The sequence below is a fragment of the Centroberyx affinis genome, unplaced genomic scaffold (genome assembly GCF_046629955.1).
Source record: "Centroberyx affinis isolate AG114_WGS23_722 - 3 ecotype Tasmania unplaced genomic scaffold, CSIRO-AGI_Caff_v1 ptg005773l_1, whole genome shotgun sequence".
Lineage (NCBI taxonomy): Eukaryota > Metazoa > Chordata > Actinopteri > Beryciformes > Berycidae > Centroberyx > Centroberyx affinis.
Genome location: NW_027282925.1, coordinates 30,381 through 37,526, shown reverse-complemented (window position 1 = coordinate 37,526; position 7,146 = coordinate 30,381). Strand labels below are relative to the sequence as shown.

Sequence of the window (7,146 nt, the reverse complement as noted above, 5' to 3'; positions counted from 1 at the left end):
TCTCATAATGAATCTGCTTTAATCTGTCGTTTTGAAAAAAGAAAGTCTCGCAACTGGAATTAAAACCCTTCATATTCATATTGAAACTTGGCAGAATAAAAAAAAAAAGGCATTTTGGAGTTTAAACCCTTCAGAAAGTGCGGAGCGTCTGGCAGAAAGAGGCCAGACAGACACTTCAGCTCCAGAATAGCAGCCCTATTAACGACGAGCTCGCACATTTGTCTGGGGCGTCCGACCGCAGAACGCCTCGCCGCCCCCCCCCCCCCCCCCCCCTCCTCGCCTCCTCGCCTCCTCTAATTGAATCGCTTCATTTTCCGTCCGTCTCCTTCAGACTCATCGGACGCACTCGTCTTCAGCTGTTTTTCTTCTTCTTCTTCTTCTTCTCTCTGAATAAGCCTCAGTAGCCGGGAGAGCTGACGGCCGGGAATCCTCCTATCTGCCGGCTCCGGGATTATGAACGGGGATATAAAGCCGTAGGAAGTAATTGGTTTTTGGAGGGTGGGGGAGCTTTAAGAGGGGCCGCTGCAAAAAAAAAAGAAAATGCTTCATGGAGGCGTGAAGTTTGTCAACTTGCTTTACTAATGGGGGGGAAAAGCTGTGGAAATACGTTTTTAAAGATTCTGTTGGTGGCGTTTCTGCTGGACAAGATAATGTCGTGTTCAGAGCAGCAGGAGGAGGAGAGGGGATGTTCTCCTGAAAAGACCGCGGGAAAATGGATTGTATGGAGTTTTAATGCTAAAAATTACATTTACATTTTACATTTAAGGCACTGAGCTAATGCTCTAATCCAGAACGACTTCCAGTGAGAATAAAGATGAAAGTGCCCCGACTCTGATTTATTTCCTCCCATGTGACTCAGATCTGATGTTTCCTAATCAGTGTGAACAGAATAAAGCTGCATGAAGTCGCAGTTTTTCAATTCCCATCTGAACCACAAGGATATGAGCTACAAAACTGGATCCCAAGGCATGAGAGGTACGGAGGACGACGTAAATCTGACATGATCGAGTCACTCGTCATGAAGGTTTTTCACCCAGTAAACAAACTAACAAATACTTCACACAGGCAAATTATAAAGTGGGATAACCCCGACGTTAGCCCCAGGACTAGCTGACCCTGTTTATTTGTTTGTTTTTTTGTGCAATTTGGAAAAGAAAAAAATATGAGCAAATATTTAAACTAGAAGGCCAAGGTTTGTGCTATTATTGCTTGTTTGTGAGTCCGATCCAGATCCGCTCCAAAATTTTATGGGTTCTTCCTTGGCCCATGCTACACCCTTCCACCAAGTTTCATGAAAATTGGGCCAGTAGTTTTTCCGTAATCCTGGTAACAGACAAACAAACAGACAAACAAACAAACAAACAAATGGCACTGAAAACATAACCTCCTTGGCGGATGTAAAAAAGAAACAATGCACAGGTGGTATAAAAAACCCCTAGGGGCTTATACAACCACCCAACAGGCATGCATTGTATAATTTCACATACATATGTCATACATACACAAACACATCCACATATACACTTGCACACACATATGAACAAACACACACATACACCCAGGGTTAAACTAATGTTGGGCCAACTGTTAGCCCAGGGTTAAACTAATGTTGGGCCAATTGTTAGACCAGGATTAAAATAATCCAGGGCCAACTGTTAGACCAGGATTAAGATGATCCAGGGCCAACTGTTAGCCCAGGGTTAAACTAATGTTGGGCAAATTGTTAGACCAGGATTAAAATAATTTTAGGCCAACTGTTAGCCCAAGGTTAAACTAATCCTGGGCCAACTGGTAGACCAGGATTAAAATAATCCAGGGCCAACTGTTAACCCAGGATTAAGATAATCTTGGGCCAACTGTTAGCCCAGGGTTAAACTAATCCTGGGCCAACTGTTAGACCAGGATTAAGACAATCTTGGGCCAACAGTGCTGTGTGAAAAGCCCTGCACTGTAACAGAAAAGTTTGAACAAAAACAGATGTGACATTATGATGTCAGATGTCAGATGTCACACTAATGCTGTCTGGGCTTTATTTGGAATCCCATCATCCTCTGCTCCATCAGTCTCTGATTGAAACCTCCATGTCAGGACGGAAAATGTCACCCGGGTCAGACAGGCCCAGACTCGTGTCGTCGCCATGGTAACGGGATCAGTCGCCACGGCACCGGGTCGCTCTAAACTCCACCGATGCTGCCACTGTGTCCCGTTTCCCATCATGCACCAGCAAGGGTTAACAAACTTAGTGAACTAAGTATTGTGAGAGAGACTCTGAATGGAGCAGCTGCTTCATACAGCAGCACACTTCACCACTCTGCTGCGTGTGTGTGTGTGTGTGTGTGTTTGTGTGCATGTGTGTGTGTGTGTGTGTGTGTGTGAGGGAGAGACAGAGACAGAGAGTGTGGGAGTGTGTGTGTGTGTGTGTTCAGGCAAATGACAAAATTGTCCCAGAAATGTCAAAAATAAACAGTCTTAAAACTTTCCAAAGCGTTCCCTGGCCTCTGCAAGTCTCTGGAGGATGAGAGGCTGTGTGTGTGTGTGTGTGTGTGTGTGTGTGTGTGTGTGTGTGTGTGTGTGTGTGTGTGTGTGTGTTCGATTTCAGTGTGTGTGTTCAGGGTTTGTGCATATCTGTACATATAAATGCAAATCTGCCTGTGTGCGTGCATGTGTACATTTATGTGTGTGTGTTTAACTTCCTTTTACCAGCATTTTTCTCTCAATGTTACTGTGTGTGTGTGTGTGTGTGTGTGTGTGTGTGTGTGTGTGTGTGTCTCTGTGTGTGTGTGTTACAGCGATTCCTCCTCTGTCAGCTGTATGAACTTCTGTCTTGAGGCTTCGGCCGCCTGTTCTGAGAATAAAAGCAGCTTCTTTGATTGACAGCGCAGCCTCGATCCAAATCCCCAATCCCAGCATGCTCTGCTCCTGCTCCGGCTCCGTGGCTGGGACGCCGCGGCGTATGCCGTCCCGCGGGTTCGAATCCCATCCTGCCCCATCCGTCACATCAGACCCAAACAAAACCGCAACAGAAAAATCAGATAATAATAAGAATAGAGATAATAAAACCTTAAGGAAGGGAGGTGTTTGTTCTGTCCTGGTGTGTGTGTGTGTGTGTGTGTGTGTGTGTGTCGTAAAATAAAAATAAAACAAAGATGAAAACTAGGTGTTTTCACTGTCACTAACAAGTGAAAATAGCAAAAATTTAAACTGAATTGTCTTGTCTACTAAAAACTATAATAAAACTAGGCCTTTTTTGTGTTTTTAGTTTCCATCTGTTTCTGTGCAGGTTAAATGAGAGAATGAATTTTGAAAAGGTTTATCATGAACCGCCTATCAGTCTGTTTTCATATTCAAACCAAACTTGGCTGGTTTGAATATGTGATCATGTGATCGGTAGAAGCGGTTCATCTCTTTGTGAGCGTGAAACGAATGAGCTGAAGTTAGCGGACTCCAGCGTCACTTCAGTCACTTCATTCGTTTCAGTGTTCGTTTCCTGAGTTTATAAAGTTGTGGTTTCCTGTATCAGTGCAAACGTTTATTTTTTTCCAACAAAAACAACGCAACTCTTTTGCATATTATGGAAGCCCATTGAGTTAATTTTCTTTGTTTTCTCCAAATATCGAGTGATGCACTTGGACAAATCATCAGTGATGTAACCCGGATGTAACCAAAACATCAGACACCCTCGCCCAGGCGACCCAGCCGGGATCGATCAAGTCCCGGCTTGTGTTCAAGCAGCATGCGACCACGGATCGCTCATCTTGATCCACAACCACCTAGAAGCCTCTATAGTGGTTCTGATGGCCTTTCTTTTACGTGGCCTGTGATACCGAGCAGACTGTGGGCCTTGCAGAGAGACTGATCTGCGAAGCCTCTACAGCCCACCTTCACACACCACCCCGGTCTGCGGCGTACTTGGAATGCTTCCTCTCATCGGCCTCTTCCCTCCGCTCCTCCCAGGGAATCATCAGCTCCAGCACGACCACCTGCTAAGATGTCTCAGAGAACAGCACGATGTCTGGTCTCAGGGTGGTCGTTGCGATGGTCTCTGGGAGTCAGAGCTGCTTCCCATGGTCGACCTTCATCTGCCAGTCTGGTGCCGTTCCAAAGATCCCTGCTGTCACTCTTGGCCGGGGCCGGGGCTTCTCCCCTGCTCTGACAAAGCTGATCGCCTTCCTTGCTGGTCGGAGATGCTTGATGTGGGCGATGCCGCTGGAGATGGTCTCCGGGATCACTTTCAGCACCTGGTCTTAACTTTCTGCATTGTGGCATGGTCTGGCAATCTCAACTTGTCGAACAGGAAGAGACTTAATAGCCTTACCAGAGTGGCAAGCAAAATTATCGGAGTGAGTCAGGCCCAGCTCACTGACATTTATCATACACGGGTTCTTGGGAAGACCAGAGTCATTCTGGACTGTTCTGATCCCCTACATGGGGAATTTATGTTGTTAAAATTATCAAAAAAGTTTGCGCTCTTGACTCAAGGCTTACCAAGGACTGGGCCAGGTGCGAGAGGCCAGCATGACAGTCCAATATAAATCAGAAAAAGCCTGCACACTGACAAAAACTATTGAGGCTCATTGGATTTGATGATTGGATTTTTTCTCACTTAGTCACTTTTTTCCACACCTTTTTTCTCACTTAGTCACTTTTTTTCACACCTTTTTTCTCACTTAGTCACTTTTTCCACACCTTTTTTCTCACTTAGTCACTTTTTTCACTATGTAAATAAATCATCTATTTTTGTATCCAATGAGCCTCAATAGTTTTTGTCAGTGTGCAGGCTTTTTCTGATTTATATTGAATTTATGTTGTTGCCATCAGGCCGTCGTTTTAGGGTGCCGGGTGGAAGGACTAAGAGAATCAAGGCATCTTTTGTTTCTGTAGCCATTAGTCTGCTGAACTCCAAATAATCATTGATCTATAGGGACTATGATTATATGGAGATTCCTTTTACACTAGCTTAATCTATTGTTGTGATCTTTGTCACGATCTTGTATTGTGTTGTTGTGTTGTTCTGTTTTGTTGATTGATGTTGTGGACCGCTTGGTTTACCATGGCTGCAAACCCAATTTCCCTTAGTGGGACAATAAAGTTGAGTTGAGTTGAGTTGGTCGTGGCGCCAGCGATAGCGTCCTTCAACCAGAGCTTTTGGGCAACAGCTGAGGATGTGCTCTAGCGTTCCTCTTCTGAGGCACAAGGGTCAGGATGGTGTGTCCACCTTGCCCCAACAGAAGAGGTTGGATGAACTGGGTGGGACATCATAGACGGACTGAATCATGAACTTGATGTGGAAAGGCTCAGCCTGCCAAAGCTCAGACCAAGAGATCTTACGGTCCATAGCTTGTTCCCATTTTGTCCAAGCGCCTTGCTGCAGCATCCCCACCATCTGGCTAGCAGGCAGTTCCTCAACCCTCACCTCCTCCTGGACCAGTTAGCGCCTGTCTTTGCCCTGGGCTTTGTCATAGCGCGTTGATGAAATGCTGCCAAGCCCCGATTGCCCGGAAGACACGGGCCCCACCGGCACGCTGTGCCTCAGCCCGCTCCACTGCATCCCGCGCACCCCACTTCATCCCGGTCCTCACTTCAGTGCCAGCCTGGGAGACTTTAGGGTCGCTGGATTCCCTGTACTGCAGCACCTCTCTTGCATGGGTAAGCATAAGCTCCTCACTCAGGCTGCTCATGGGGAGCTTCAGTTTGTCCTTCTGCCCGTACAAAGCGATGCTGCTCGGGTTCGTGGCAGGCCCAGCCACCTGCGGAGGTTCTGGCTGATCCTCCTCTCGAAGCCCTTGACAGTCGACAGCGGGAACTCGTACACCAGAAGGGGCCACAGGATCCGGGGGAGGACACAGTGCTGGTAAACCCAGGCTTTGAATTTACCAGGCAGGCCTGATCTTATGCTATTATCTCCAGATAATACATTCTGTTTTCCCAAGATAACATCATTTTTCTCATTATCTTGAGATAAAGTAATGGGCATAGAGTAATTGTCTTGCTATCTCAAGAAGAAAAAAAATCCAAATTCCAAGCAGAAAATTATCTCATTATCTCCAGAAAACAATTGTTGTTTTCCCGAGATAATGAGAAAATTATGTTGTTATCCCCGGGAAAAAAAAGTGTTATCTCAAGATAATGACATAAATAACTCGATATCTCGAGAAAACAAAGACAATTAACTCGGTATCACAGGAAAACGGTGTAAATAAAATATATTAATACGTGTCCATCAGTGTGTTGAAACTGACTGTCTTGAAGATCTTCCTGCCTGCTGAACCTCAGCTCGGATCAAAATGAATCTTGGATGCTTTACTGTGGCTGTTTGGACAGTTCATGATGGCCTTTTGATTGTTTACAACATATTTTTGATTGGTTATATTATATGTTTGACAGTTTTGGCAGACAGACACAAAACCATTTCCTGGATAAATAAAAGTTCAAATCATGACTGAATTCAAAATGATAGAACAGGTTAGTTTCAGGATCCCCGGTGTGTGTGTGTGTGCGTGTCTGTGTGTGTGTGTGTGTGTGCGTGTGTCCGGGTGTGTGTGTGTGTGTGTGTGTGTGTGTAGTTGTGTGCTGTGACACAGGAAAGGTTTAAGCTGTTTTTTTTGTTTCATTTTAATTCTCAGATAATGAGCCAGCGTCTGCATATCGAGGATTAACTCCTTCAGGCTGCTGATGACTGAAACTAATTAATACTCACAGTATAATCAACACAGGAGTGTGAGGAGACAGGAGAGTTACCATGAGCGGGTAAGTTTTGTGAAAAGAGCACAAATGCCAAAACTCACATGTGGACATGAATAATGTGAAGATGACATCCCTAAGAACCTGAATGGATAGAACGGTTCTTCCACTTTTGTCATGGTAGCTATGGCTAGTACAGCTTAAAATGGTGGTTATGGAATTTTAAGTGAGTTGCTATGGTAACAACACAAGTCTGAACATTAAGGCTGTAAAGTCTGTCACACTGTGAGAACTGAGCAGACGAGTCTGTTAGCAAACTGTCAAAACTCAACTGGAAGCTAACGTTAGCGACGAGGCTAACGTAGCTTCATCACAGACTGGACTTCTCTCTCTAGCTCTTCTAGTCAACATTAGCATGTTAGCAATCCATGGCAGCAAGGAGACAGAGAAGCTGCTTTGGTTCTT

General features: G+C 45.2%; 1 pseudogene; it reads right to left on the bottom strand.

Annotated features, from left to right (window-relative positions):
• Positions 1-3,706: 3,706 nt before the first annotated feature.
• LOC139667808 (uncharacterized) lies at positions 3,707-5,974 on the bottom strand (annotated as a pseudogene).
• Between the last annotated feature and the right edge of the window lie 1,172 nt (positions 5,975-7,146).